At 40.8% G+C, this 14,961-nt stretch overlaps 1 protein-coding gene across 2 annotated transcripts in view; it reads left to right on the top strand.

Annotated features, from left to right (window-relative positions):
* The window catches only part of MOGAT1 (monoacylglycerol O-acyltransferase 1), a 121,460-nt gene that overhangs the window by 47,584 nt on the left and 58,915 nt on the right, over positions 1-14,961 (top strand). The gene's annotated exons all lie outside the window — the stretch shown is intronic.

Below are 14,961 nucleotides of genomic sequence, written 5' to 3'. Positions count from 1 at the left end.
TGTATCTAAATTATACATGAACAAACCTGAGGGTTTTTAAAAAGACATCTATTCCATTTCAACTATCAAGTCTCATTAATCACACATAACGCTGTCATTTGAAAAGGTTCTAACACAGTTATGGTGGCCAACTTAAAATATGAAGGCTAAAGTTTAGAAAGAACTGAATTTTTAAAGTACATTTATTCTAAGTGTAGTCACAATTGAGGTCAGCTTGGGTGCAATTATATTTTCCCAGAGTATTGTTTAAATATTCTAAAAGTTTCAGCAGTCAGTTAAGAAAATGTGTCCTGTGGTTAAAGACAGACAGGTTTGTTTGGGTACTTTTAAGGAAATTACTGATTTCCCCCTTGTAGTTTCTGTGTTTTTTGTTGCCCAAAGACTTCAGCAATTTCCATGAACTCCAGAAGTTATTTCTCTGAAGCTTTGTAAAGTCAGAATGTATTTTCCTGATTTCCTTTCTCCCAAGCAGACATGACTTTGCTCCTCTGGAACCTCCTGACATATGGTAGCATGTGATGGACTTATCAAGATCTATCCGACATCCTAATTACTTGTGAACATGTCTTATTTTCTCCTCCGGATGTTTAGCTTTCTGAGGTCAGGGGCTACATCTGAACGATGTTCCTGTTCCTAGTGGTGCCTAGCATCGTGCTCAATGAATGAAAAAATCAGTCATTATTGTTAACTAAGAACACAATTAAGAAGCAATGTTTTGTTTCATAGAGAACCTGAATAAATGAAAAGAATCACCAAACAAAATGCTGTTTCATTATTGTTAACGGGTAGAAGCAGAACAAAGAAGCAATGTATTGTTTCAGAGGGAACTTTAGGTCCTTGATTTAGTAAATACACAATCTTGCATTAACGTATCAATTATTTTTAAATGAATGTTCTGACTGGACCTGGAATTAGGGCGCCTGAACTGTGATCCCAGCTCTGTGACTAGTAAACCGTGGAAATTTGGCTAATCACTGGAGCCTCTGAATATGTTTCCTCCTCTGTACAATGAAGGGATTGAAGTCATTCTTAGATCATCTCCAAAGTTCCTTCCAGTTTTAGCATCCACCAAGCGTGGACCTCCCTGTCTATCTCAATGCCTCTGGCACAGTGGACCCTGAGGAAATGCTGCAGTTAATTGAGGGAGTTAGTTAAGTGGTTTCCCTTTAACATCGTTATTTTACAAACTTTTTATTTATTTTTGGCTGCGTTGGGTCTTCCTTGCTGTGCGCGGGTTTTCTCTAGTTGTGGCCAGCGAGCGGGGGCTACTCTTCGTTGTGGTGCACAGGCTTCTCATTGCGGTGGCTTCTTTTGTTGCGTAGCACAGGCTCTAGACACATGGGTTTCAGTAATTGTGGCACGCAGGCTCAGTAGTTGTGGCTCACGGGCTCTAGAGCACATGGGCTTCAGTAGTTGTGGCACACGGGCTCAGTAGCTGTGGCTCACGGGCTCTAGAGCACACGGGCTTCAGTAGTTGTGGCGCATGGGCTTAGTTGCTCTGTGGCATGGCATGTGGGATCTTCCCGGACCGGGGATCAAACCCGTGTCCTCTGCATTGGCAGGTGGATTCTAAACCACTGTGCCACCAGGGAAGTCTCTACAAACTCTTTATTGATAATATAAACTAAATCTCAGCTAAGCTCTTCTTTACATTAGCACAAATTCCAAATTGGCAGGTTCCAAATTACTAACGTTGTATTTAATTTGAGTTCTTGTCATGTTTACTCTCATACCTCTTCCATATATTACAGATTTTTTTTTTAGATAAAAGGGATATATAGAAATTAACTTGTCCAGGGATTCTGAATCTGGAGGCTCTAAACCCATGGGCTTAAGGACTCCATGAACCCCTAAAATGTAACCCTCAGAATCCTGCCACTCTTTATTCCTTTTCTTTACATTTTTAGTAAAAACACTTATCACCGCTTGAAATTGATCATGTTTTTACTTTTTCTCATTGTCTGTGCCTGAGCCTCCCATTCTGCTACACACACACACACACACACACCACTAGACTGTAAGCTCCAGGAGGGCAGTACCTTCTCCTGTCTTATTCACCACTGCACCCTAGTGTCCACAGAACAGGGCCTGGCACTCAGTAGTTGCTCAATAAACATTTGTTGACTGAATGAATGTGTAAACCCCAAATAAATGGATTCTTTGGAACCAGTCTAAATTCAATATCCCATCCCCCTAACCCACAAATCCAATTCCAAAATTGTTTTTAAAATATGTAATTTGTAAAGTTTCTGGGAGGTGGAGATATATCCCAAATACATATCAAACTTCCTAAAAATCCTCTTTACCCATCCATCTCTCCCATATCTCATATAAGGCAGGTGCTTTAAACTTTCTTCTCTTTTTCTTCCCCAAATTCCCACCCATGCTGGCTCCCTTTCTCATTGTTCTCTCCCCCTCTGCCCCCAGATCTTTTATTTTACAAATCAGTGAGCTTTAGTGTCTTCACAAGGTTGTGAAACCATTACCACTAATGTCAGAACATTTTCATCACCCCGTAAATAAGCTGGTACCCACTAGCAGTCACTTACCGTTATTCCTTCCCCTGTCCCCTGGCAACCACTAATCTACTGCCTGTGGATTTGCCTATTCTGGACGTTTTACACAAATGGGATTATACAATATGTGGCCTTTTTTTGGTCTGGCTTCTTTCACTTAGCATAATGTTTTCAAGGTTCATCCATGTCGTAGTACACATCAGTACCTCATTCCTTTTTATGGCTGAATATATCTGACTGTGTGGATATACCACTTTTTGTTTATCTATTAATGGACATTTGGGTTTTTTCTACTTTTTGGCTATTATGAATAATGTTGCTATGAATATTCATGCACAAGTTTTTCTGTGAACATGAGTTTTCAGTTCTCTTGGATATAAACCTAAGAGTAGAATTGCTGGTCATATGATAACTTTATGTTTAACTTTTTTTTTTAATTAATTAATTTATTTTTGGTTGCGTTGGGTCTTCCTTGCTGCACGCAGGCTTTCTCTAGTTGCAGTGAGCGGGGGCTACTCTTCATTGCAGGCTTCTCATTGCGGTGGCTTCTTGTTGCAGAGCATGGGCTCTAGGCACATGGGCTTCAGTAGTTGTGGCACATGGGCTCAATAGTTGTGGCTCGCAGGCTCTAGAGCGCAGGCTCACTAATCGTGGCACACGGGCTTTGTTGCTTTGCAGCATGTGGGATCTTCCTGGACCAGGGCTCGAACCTGTGTCCCCTGTATTGTCAGGTGGATTCTTAAACACTGTGCCACCAGGGAAGTCCCTATATTTAACTTCTTGAGGAATTTCCAAATTGTTTTACACACTTTTACCAGAAAAGTATGCGGCTTCCAATTTTTCCACAACCTCACCAACAGTTGGTATTGTCTTTTTTTTTTTTTTTACTCTAGCCATCCTAGTGGGTGCAAAGTAGCATCTCACTGTGGTTTTGACTTGCATTTCCTTAATGACTAATGAGACTAATGATATTGAACATCTTTTCATGATATTATTGGCAATTTGTATACCTTCATTGGGGATATGTCTATTCAAGTCTTTTGCCCATTTTAAAATTGGATTATCAGGGCTTCCCTGGTGGTGCAGTGGTTGAGAGTCCGCCTGCCAATGCAAGGGACACAGGTTCGAGCCCTGATCCAGGAAGATCCCACATGCCATGGAGCAACTAAGCCCGTGACCCACAACTGCTGAGGCCTGGCGCCTAGAGCCTGTGCTCCGCAGTGGGAGAGGCCACTGCAATGAGAGGCCTGTGCACCGCAGTGAGGGGTAGCCCCCTCTCGACGCAACTAGAGAAAGGCCCGCATGCAGCAACAAAGACCCAACGCAGCCATAAATTAAAAAAAAAAAAAAAATTGGATTATCATTTTATTGTTGAATTGTAAGAGTTCTTCATACATTCTGGATATAAGTCCCTTACTGGATATATGATTTGCAAATATTTTCTCCCATTCTGTGTGTTGTTTTTCACTTTCTTGATGATGCCATTGGAAGCACGAAGGTTTTTAATTTTGATTAAGTACACTTTATCTACCCTAGATCTATTCTTACTCACCTTCTACATTAGTGCCCTGACCCTGAGGTAAATCAATCTAGCTTCTCTTGTTACCTCTGATTCTCCTTTCTACGCATCACCCTGAACTGTATAACAAAGGCCCTCAAGAAAGTGGAACTGATACAGTATCTTCTTTAGGATGTGAAATGAAGAGGAAAGTCTGTGATCTCCTATAACTTCATATTTTTGTCCCTTTCAGCTATACAAAAATATTTAGGCACAATGTGAATTTTTCTGAAAGTATGGATCTCTAGATTTATTTCATCAGATTTTCAAAGATATCTTTAATGCCAAAAATATTAATAAATGTGCATCTAGCCTCATCCTCTTATTTTACCAGAAAATGAAAACCTAGAGCAGTTGAGTGACTTGACCAAGGTCACCAAACTTGTTAGTGACAGTTCTAGAGACACTCAGGTTTCCTTAGCTCCCTGCCCCTCCCCCATCAACACTGTCCCAGGGTATCATGCTGCCTATAGGACTCCCATATTGCAGGTGAATTCCTCTTGGAGCAGCATATCAATCCAGTACCAACATTATTTTTCTTGCAGTCAGCAAGAAATTTCTAAATGCTTGTATGGGCATCATGTTAATACTTTGGCTACAAGTTCTGTTTAGTTTAGTTAGTGATATTGTACCAATGTTGATTTCCTGCTGTTGGTAATTATACTATATTTATGTACAATGTTAATGTAAGGGGAAGCTGGGTGAATGATATATGGGAATTCTGGCATTTTTTTGGTAACTTTTCTGTAAGTCTAAAATTATCTCAAAATGTTAAAAAAGAAAAAAGAAAAAAACTTTGGCTCCATTTTTTAATTTCCAGAAATGTATATTTTAGCAATACATTCTTTATGGGATCCTAATTAAAAATATTAGCTAAAAACCAAACATAGCAAATCTTATTGAATTTACATATTTATTTTATCTTATATCATGTGCAGGTGGTGTATTTCTTTTTTATTTTTCTTTACATAAATAGTTTAATTTTTTTTTTTTGATGTTTGATATTGTCTGTGTGTTTTTTTTTTTAAACATCTTTATTAAAGTATAATTGCTTTACAATGGTGTGTTAGTTTCTGCTTTATAACAAAGTGAATCAGTTATACATATACATATGTTCCCATACCTCTTCCCTCTTGCATCTCCCTCCCTCCCACCCTCCCCATCTCACCCCTCTAGGTGGTCACAAAGCACGGAGCTGATCTCCCTGTGCTATGCGGCTGCTTCCCACTAGCTATCTATTTTACATTTGGTAGTGTATATATGTCCATGACACTCTCTCACCCTGTCACATCTCACCCCTCCCCCTCCCCATATCCTCAAGTCCATTCTCTAGTAGGTCTGTGTCTTTATTCCCGTCTTGCCACTAGGTTCTTCAAGGCCTTTTTTTTTTTCTTAGATTCCATATATATGTGTTAGCATACTGCATTTGTTTTTCTCTTTCTGACTTACTTCACTCTGTATGACAGACTCTAACTCCATCCACCTCATTACAAATACCTCCATTTCATTTCTTTATATGGCTGAGTAATATTCCATTGTATATATGTGCCACATCTTCTTTATCCATTCATCTGTCGATGGACATTTAGGTTGCTTCCATGTCCTGGCTATTGTAAATAGAGCTGCAATGAACATTTTGGTACATGACTCTTTTTGAACTATGGTTTTCTCAGGGTATATGCCCAGTAGTGGGATTGCTGGGTCGTATGGTAATTCTATTTGTAGTTTTTTCAGGAACCTCCATACTGTTCTCCATAGTGGCTGTATCAATTTACATTCCCACCAACAGTGCAAGAGTGTTCCCTTTTCTCCACACCCTCTCCAGCATTTGTTGTTTCTAGATTTTTTGATGATGGCCATTCTGACCGGTGTGAGATGATACCTCATTGTAGTTTTGATTTGCATTTCTCTAATGATTAATGATGTTGAGCATTCTTTCATGTGACTGTTGGCAATCTGTATATCTTCTCTGGAGAAATGTCTATTTAAGTCTTCTGCCCATTTTTGGATTGGGTTGTTCGTTTTTTTGTTATTGAGCTGCATGAGCTGCTTGTAAATCTTGGAGATTAATCCTTTGTCAGTTGCTTCATTTGCAAATATTTTCTGCCATTCTGAGGGTTGTCTTTTGGTCTTGTTTATGGTTTCCTTTGCTGTGCAAAAGCTTTTAAGTTTCATTAGGTCCCATCTGTTTATTTGTGTTCTTATTTCCATTTCTCTAGGAGCTGGGTCAAAAAGAATCTTGCTGTGATGTATGTCATAGAGTGTTCTGCCTATGTTTTCCTCTAAGAGTTTGATAGTGTCTGGCCTTACACTTAGGTCTTTAATCCATTTTGAGTTTATTTTTGTGCATGGTGTCAGGGAGTGTTCTAATTTCATACTTTTACATGTACCTGTCCAATTTTCCCAGCACCACTTATTGAAGAGGCTGTCTTTTCTCCACTGTATATGCTTGCCTCCTTTATCAAAGATAAGGTGACCATATGTGCGTGGGTTTATCTCTGGGCTTTCTATCCTGTTCCATTGATCTATATTTCTGTTTTTGTGCCAGTACCATACTGTCTTGATTACTGTAGCTTTGTAATATAGTCTGAAGTCAGGGAGCCTGATTCCCCCAGCTCCATTTTTCGTTCTCAAGATTGCTTTGGCTATTCGGGGTCTTTTGTGTTTCCATACAAATTGTGAAATTTTTTGTTCTAGTTCTGTGAAAAATGCCAGTGGTAGTTTGATAGGGATTGCATTGAATCTGTAGATTGCTTTGGGTAGTAGAGTCATTTTCACAATGTTGATTCTTCCAATCCAAGAACATGGTATATCTCTCCATCTATTTGTATCATCTTTAATTTCTTTCATCAGTGTCTTATAATTTTCTGCATACAGGTCTTTTGTCTCCTTAGGTAGGTTTATTCCTAGATATTTTATTCTATTTGTTGCAATGGTAAACGGGAGTGTTTTCTTAATTTCATTTTCAGATTTTTCGTCATTAGTGTATAGAAATGCAAGAGATTTCTGTGCATTAATTTTGTATCCTGCTACTTTACTAAATTCATTGATTAGCTCTAGGAGTTTTCTGGTAGCATCTTTAGGATTCTCTATGTATAGTATCATGTCATCTGCAAACAGTGACAGCTTTACATCCTCTTTTCCGATTTGGATTCCGTTTATTTCTTTTTCTTCTCTGATTGCTGTGGCTAACAATTCCAAAACTATGTTGAATAATAGTGGTGAGAGTGGGCAACCTTGTCTTGTTCCTGATCTTAGTGGAAATGGTTTCAGTTTTTCACCATTGAGGACAATGTTGGCTGTGGGTTTGTCATATATGACCTTTATTATGTTGAGGAAAGTTCCCTCTATGCCTACTTTCTGCAGGGCTTTTACCATAAATGGGTGTTGAATTTTGTCGAAAGCTTTCTCTGCATCTATTGAGATGATCATATGGTTTTTTTCCTTCAATTTGTTAATATGGTGTATCACATTGATTGATTTGCGTATATTGAAGAATCCTTGCATTCCTGGGATAAACCCCACTTGATCATGGTGTATGATCCTTTTAATGTGCTGTTGAATTCTGTTTGCTAGTATTTTGTTGAGGATTTTTGCATCTATGTTCATCAGTGATATTGGTGTGTAGTTTTCTTTTTTTGTGACATCTTTGTCTGGTTTTGGTATCAGGGTGATGGTGGCCTCGTAGAATGAGTTTGGGAGTGTTCCTCCCTCTGCTATATTTTGGAAGAGTTTGAGAAGGATAGGTGTTAGCTCTTCTCTAAATGTTTGATAGAATTCACCTGTGAAGCCATCTGGTCCTGGGCTTTTGTTTGTTGGAAGGTTTTTAATCACAGTTTCAATTTCAGTGCTTGTGATTGGTCTGTTCATATTTTCTATTTCTTCCTGGTTCAGTCTCAGCAGGTTGTGCATTTCTAAGAATCTGTCCATTTCTTCCAGGTTGTCCATTTTATTGGCATAGAGTTGCTTGTAGTAATCTCTCATGATCTTTTGTATTTCTGCAGTGTCAGTGGTTACTTCTCCTTTTTCATTTCTAATTCTATTGATTTGAGTCTTCTCCCTTTTTCTCTTGATGAGTCTGGCTAATGGTTTATCAATTTTGTTTATCTTCTCAAAGAACCAGCTTTTAGTTTCATTGATTTTTGCTATTGTTTCCTTCATTTCTTTTTCACTTATTTCTGACCTGATCTTTATGATTTCTTTCCTTCTGCTGGCTTTGGGGTTTTTTTGTTCTTCTTTCTCTAATTGCTTTAGGTGCAAGGTTAGGTTGTTTATTCGAGATGTTTCCTGTTTCTTGAGGTAGGGTTGTATTGCTATAAACTTCCCTCTTAGCACTGCTTTTGCTGCGTCCCATAGGTTTTGGGTCGTCGTGTCTCCATTGTCATTTGTTTCTAGGTAGTTTTTGATTTCCCCTTTGATTTCTTCAGTGATCACTTCGTTATTAAGTAGTGTATTGTGTAGCCTCCATGTGTTTGTATTTTTTACAGATCTTTTCCTGTAATTGATATCTAGTCTCATAGCGTTGTGGTCAGAAAAGATACTTGATACGAGTTCAATTTTCTTAAATTTACCAAGGCTTGATTTGTGACCCAAGATATGATCTATCCTGGAGAATGTTCCATAAGCACTTGAGAAAAATGTGTATTCTGTTGTTTTTGGGTGGAATGTCCTATAAATATCAATTAAGTCCATCTTGTTTAATGCATCATTTAAAGCTTGTGTTTCCTTATTTATTTTCATTTTGGATGATCTGTCCATTGGTGAAAGTGGGGTGTTAAAGTCCCCTACTATGATTGTGTTGCTGTCGATTTCCCCTTTTATGGCTGTTAGTATTTGCCTTATGTATTGAGGTGCTCCTATGTTGGGTGCATAAATATTTACAATTGTTATACCTTCCTCTTGGATCGATCCCTTGATCATTATATAGTGTCCTTCTTTGTCTCTTGTAATAGTCTTTATTTTAAAGTCTATTTTGTCTGATATGAGAATTGCTACTCCAGCCTTCTTTTGATTTCCATTTGCATGGAATATCTTTTTCCATCCCCTCACTTTCAGTCTGTATGTGTCTCTAGGTCTGAAGTGGGTCTCTTGTAGACAGCATATATATGGGTCTTGTTTTTGTATCCATTCAGCCAGTCTGTGTCTTTTGGTGGGAGCATTTAATCCATTTACATTCAAGGTAATTATCGATATGTATGTTCCTATTCCCATTTTCTTAAATGTTTTGGGTTTGTTATTGTAGGTGTTTTCCTTCTCTTGTGTTTCTTGCCTAGAGAAGTTCCTTTAGCATTTGTTGTAAAGCTGGTTGGGTGGTGCTGAACTCTCTCAGCTTTTGCTTGTCTGTAAAGGTTTTAATTTCTCCATCACATCTGAATGAGATCCTTGCTGGGTAGAGTAATCTTGGCTGTAGGTTTTTCTCCTTCCTCACTTTAAGTATATCCTGCCACTCCCTTCTGGCTTGCAGAGTTTCTGCTGAAAGATCAGCTGTTAACCTTATGGGGATTCCCTTGTGTGTTATTTGTTGTTTTTCCCTTGCTGCTTTTAATATGTTTTCTTTATATTTAATTTTTGACAGTTTGATTAATATGTGTCTTGGCATGTTTCTCCTTGGATTTATCCTGTATGGGACTCTCTGTGCTTCCAGGACTTGATTAACTATTTCCTTTCCCATATTAGGGAAATTTTCAACTATAATCTCTTCAAATATTTTCTCAGTCCCTTTTTTTTTCTCTTCTTCTTCTGGGACCCCTATAATTCGAATGTTGGTGCATTTAATGTTGTCCCAGAGGTCTCTGAGACTGTCCTCAGTTCTTTTCATTCTTTTTTCTTTATCCTGCTCTGCAGTAGTTATTTCCACCATTTTATCTTCCAGGTCACTTATCCTTTCTTCTGCCTCAGTTATTCTGCTATTGATCCCATCTAGAGTATTTTTAATTTCATTTATTGTGTTTTTCATCGTTGCTTGGTTCCTCTTTAGTTCTTCTACGTCCTTGTTAAATGTTTCTTGCATTTTGTCTATTCTATTTCCAAGATTTTGGATCATCCTTACTATCATTATTCTGAATTCTTTTTCAGGTAGACTACCTATTTCCTCTTCATTTGTTAGGTCTGGTGTGTTTTGACCCTGCTCCTTCATCTGCTGTGTGTTTTTCTGTCATCTCATTTTGCTTATCTTACTGTGTTTGGGGTCTCCTTATCACAGGCTGCAGGTTCGTAGTTCCCGTTGTTTTTGGTATCTGTCCCCAGTGGCTAAGGTTGGTTCAGTGGGTTGTGTAGGCTTCCTGGTGGAGGGAACTAGTGCCTGAGTTCTGGTGGATGAGGCTGGATCTTGTCTTTCTGGTGGGCACATCCACGTCTGGTGGTGTATTTTGGGGTGTCTGTGGCCTTATTATGATTTTAGGCAGCCTCTCTGCTAATGGATGGGGCTGTGTTCCTGTCTTGCTAGTTGTTTGGCATAGGGTGTCCAGCACTGTAGCTTGCTGGTCGTTGAGTGAAGCTGGGTCTTGATGTTGAGATGGAGATCTCTGAGAGATTTTTGCCGTTTGGTATTACGTGGAGCTGGTAGGTCTCTTGTGGACCAGTGTCCTGAAGTTGGCTCTCCCACCTCAGAGGCACAGCCCTGATGCCTGGCTGGAGCACCAAGAGCCTTTCATCCACACGGCTCAGAGTAAAAGGGAGAAAAAATAGAAAGAAAGAAAGAGGATATAATATAGTGAAGTAAAATAAAGCTATTATAAAGCAAAGGTATACAGACAAAATCTCGCCCAGAAGCATATACATATACACTCACAAAAAAAGGAAAAGGGGAAAAATTAATATATACTGCTCCCAAAGTCCACCTCCTGAATTTGGGATGATTCGTTGTCTATTCAGGTATTCAACAGATGCAGGCACATCAAGTTGTTTGTGGAGTTTTAATCCGCTGCTTCTGAGGCTGCTGGGAGAGATTTCCCTTTTTCTTCTTTGTTTGCACAGCTCCCGGGGTTCAGCTTTGGATTTGGACCCGCCTCTGCGTGTAGGTCGCCTGAGGGCGTCTGTTCTTCGCTCACACAGGACGGGGTTAAAGGAGCAGCTGCTTCGGGGGCTCTGGATCACTCAGGCCGGGGGGAGGGAGGCGTACGGAGGAGGCGGGGCGAGCCTGCGGCGTCAGAGGCGTCGTGACGTTGCAGCAGCCTGAGGCGTGCCGTGCGTTCTCCCAGGGAAGTTGTCCTTGGATCACGGGAGCCTGGCAGTGGCGAGCTGCACAGGCTACCGGGAGGGGCGGTGTGGAGAGTGACCTGTGCTCGCACACAGGCTTCTTGGTGGCGGCAGCAGCAGCCTTAGCGTCTCAGGCCCGTCTCTGGGGTCCGCGCTGATAGCCGCGGCTCGCGCCCATCTGTGGGGCTCCTTTAAGCGGCGCTCTGAATCCCCTCTCCTCGCGCACCAGGAAACAAAGAGGTAAGAAAAAGTCTCTTGCCTGTTCCGCAGCTGCAGACTTTTTCCCGGACTCCCTCCCAGCTAGCTGTGCTGCGCTAACCCCTTCAGGCTGTGTTCACGCCGCCAACCCCAGTCCTCTCCCTGCGATCCGACCGCAGCCCGAGCCTCAGCTCCCAGCCCCGCCCGCCCCGGCGGCTGAGCAGACAAGCCTCTCGGGCTGGTGAGCGCTGCTCGGCGCCGATCCTCCGTGCGGGAATCTCTCCGCTTTGCCCTCCGCACCCTTGTTGCTGCACTCTCCTCCGTGGCTCCGAAGCTTCCCCCCTCCGCCACCCGCAGTCTCCGCCCGCGAAGGGGCTCCTAGTGTGTGGAAACCTTTCCTCCTTCACGGCTCCCTCCCACTGGTGCAGGTGCCGTCCCTATTCTTTTGTCTCTGTTATTTCTTTTTTCTTTTGCCCTACCCAAGTACGGGGGGAGTTTCTTGCCTTTTGGGAGGTCTGACGTCTTCTGCCAGCGTTCAGTGGGTGTTCTGTAGGAGCAGTTCCACGTGTAGATGTATTTCTACTGTATCTGTGGGAAGGAAGGTGATCTCCGCGTCTTACTCTTCCGCCATCTTCTAAGCATCCGGTGGTGTATTTCTAACATTTAAAATTTTTAAATATTAAAGGATATGGAGTGAAAACTTTATCTCCACTTTCAGCTACAAATCTACCCAGTTCCTCTCCTTGCAATGTTTTGTGCTTTTCCAGAGATATTTTATGCACGTATAAGTGTGTATAGATATACTGGTATATCTGTATCTATCTATATCTATATATACCAGTCAAGTTTATACACAAAATTAACCATCACAGCACACACACACACACACGCACACTCCAACTTTTACACAACTGGTAGCATACTCATAAAAAGCTTTATTATATTTTGAAGTGAATTTTACGCAAACAAGGGATGTGACAATAAGGAAGTGGTTTTTTTTTTTTTTAATTTTTTATTTATTTTTACTTTTTATTTTTGGCTGTGTTCGGTCTTTGTTGCCGTGCGCGGGCTTTCTCTAGTTGCAGCGAGCAGGGGCTACTCTTCGTTGTGGTGCGCGGGCTTCTCATTGTGGTGGCTTCTCTTGTTGCAGAGCACAGGCTCTAGAGCGCGCGGGCTTCAGTAGATGTGCGTGGGCTCAGTAGTTGTGGCTCGTGGGCTCTAGCGCGCACGCTCAGTTGTTGTGGCTCACTGGCTTAGTTGCTCCGTGGCATGTGGGATCTTCCCAGACCAGGGCTTGAACCTGTGTCCCCTGCATTGGCAGGAGGATTCTTAACCACTGCGCCACCAGGGAAGCCCATAAGGAAGCATTCTTTTTGGCCTCATTCATACGACAGACTTTTAAAATATGATTTTTAAATCTAAGTCATCTGGGCATACAGTTTTATTTTTCAAATCTAGTAGAAGTGAAATATTTATGGTGAAGAATAATAGCCTTTTGATCTGTGCCCTGCACCTCCTTAGCCTGCTTCCCAGAGGCAATCACTTTTTCCTCTCTTAGTCATTTCTTCTGGTAGATACGTCTAAAACTGGTAAACAATAGGATTCTGCTGTTTTGACTCAGTTTTAGTCACTATCTGTTGGGCTCTGGTCCTTTTATTCTCCATTCCTTCATTCTCTCAACATATAAAATGATATCACTATGGTCTCAACAAGTTACACTTATGGTTTGAATAATATTTAAGCACCATTATTTCTTCTAGACTACAGCCAGATCTTGTGATCCCCTAATTATCAAAAGAAGATATTGACACCCCTAACCTTTCCTTTAGTTGTCCTCTCTCCTTCCATCTTCTGTCGTTCTCCTTTTACGCTGCCAAGGTCAATACCATTTATATTTTCTTCTGTAAACATAACTTAGTTCTCCATATATTGTCTATAGGTTGTTTCTAAAAGCTGAAAATCAGTCAGTATGTTTCAAATGGTGATGTCTATGTAAAAATTGTTCACTGCAGAATCAGCTTATTGCTCTGATTGCCTTTTCTTTCATCCACCTTTTCATCTTTCCTGGAGTTTCTAATGGTCTCTATTTTATTCTTTCTTTCTTCTATTCCTGCACTGTTTGCCTTAATCACAATCACAGTTTTTCCCCATACTTTTTCGCCAATTAGATATTCTGTTTGGGGTGTCCCTCCCCTTTTCCCCTGAAGCGTCTCCTTCCCTCCATCCTTCTGTTCCCATCAGGACTAATCAGCCAGCGGCACAGCTCTCCTTCTAAAGCCACCTTTCACCACTTTTCTTAGATGGACCCGCTATTTTTTGGATTCTATGCTTTCTTTGTTTATTCCTTCATTTTGCTGGAGCATTTCTTCAAGGACTGTTCTAAGAAAGAGTGTGATATTTACTCCCAGATTTAGCATCTATCTGACATTTCTATCACTTTCTGATCACCTCAATTGACTTTTCTCTATGAATTTGCTGAAAGTAGAAATAACACCCTAACCACCTATTACTTAGCATAAGGAATGTCTTACTTTTATTCAAAAAGAATTTGTGTAAGAGGGGCAGGCATCGCATCTCCACTGTCCAGGCCCTCAAAATATAGACACTGGGCCTTTCCTTTACTACTATGGCTCCTCCAGGTGTCAAAGTACCCCCCCTCTCTTTTTAAAAATTATTTTGTTACTGATACATTTTTCCCCAGGTATGTTTCCCAGCTCCCATTTTGCTAAGTTCTAAAGCCTCATAAATGGTTTATTTCCAGGATTATCTGTTACTTTGTTATATGGCATGTTTTCATTTTTATTCATTTCTTAATGTAATAGTCTTCCAGACCATGCCCAGGAAAGTATTTCTTTCCTCAATCAGTAAGGCACAAAGGATAGATTCTCTAGTGGAAAACACAACCCACATCTTTTCACACAACTCTCCCCCACTGCGATGCAGAAGGGACTGGAATCATTTCCTTTATTTATTTTTTTGGATAACAGTTCCTCCTCATTCCCATCACATCACTTCCTTTAATCCTGGAAGGCCGCCTCTCAAAGCGGGCCCACTGAATAAACTATCTGTTGCAATTGCTCCTCCAACTGCCAGCAATAAAGCACTTGGGAGATGAGTTTGCTATTAGCTGAATTTAAAATACCCAGACAGCATGGAATTTGCAGCTGCATTTGCAGCATGAGTCGCTGTGCAAGCTGGCATGGGAAAAAAATAGCTCAGATCATCAAGGAACAGACAGTTTAGGGGAAAGTCTATTTCCTTTTTTGGCTGAGTTTTTCCTGCCTTTTCCATCTCTTTGGACTCAGAAGCTAGGAGGTTATAATAGCACATGCCAAGGTTGCACATGCTAAAGAAATGTGAAACAAAGCTGTGAACATGAGAACAGTTGTGGATTGCAGTTTAGCACCCTCTTTCCACATTGGTTTGCTTAGTGTGTTTAATTCATAGTGACCCAGCCCAAGATTTCTCTGTCAAATTGTGACAACACCTGCA

Source organism: Balaenoptera borealis (genome assembly GCF_965194805.1).
Source record: "Balaenoptera borealis genome assembly, chromosome: 6".
In the NCBI taxonomy this organism is placed as follows: Eukaryota; Metazoa; Chordata; class Mammalia; order Artiodactyla; family Balaenopteridae; genus Balaenoptera; species Balaenoptera borealis.
This window is presented reverse-complemented; position numbering and strand designations above follow the sequence as displayed.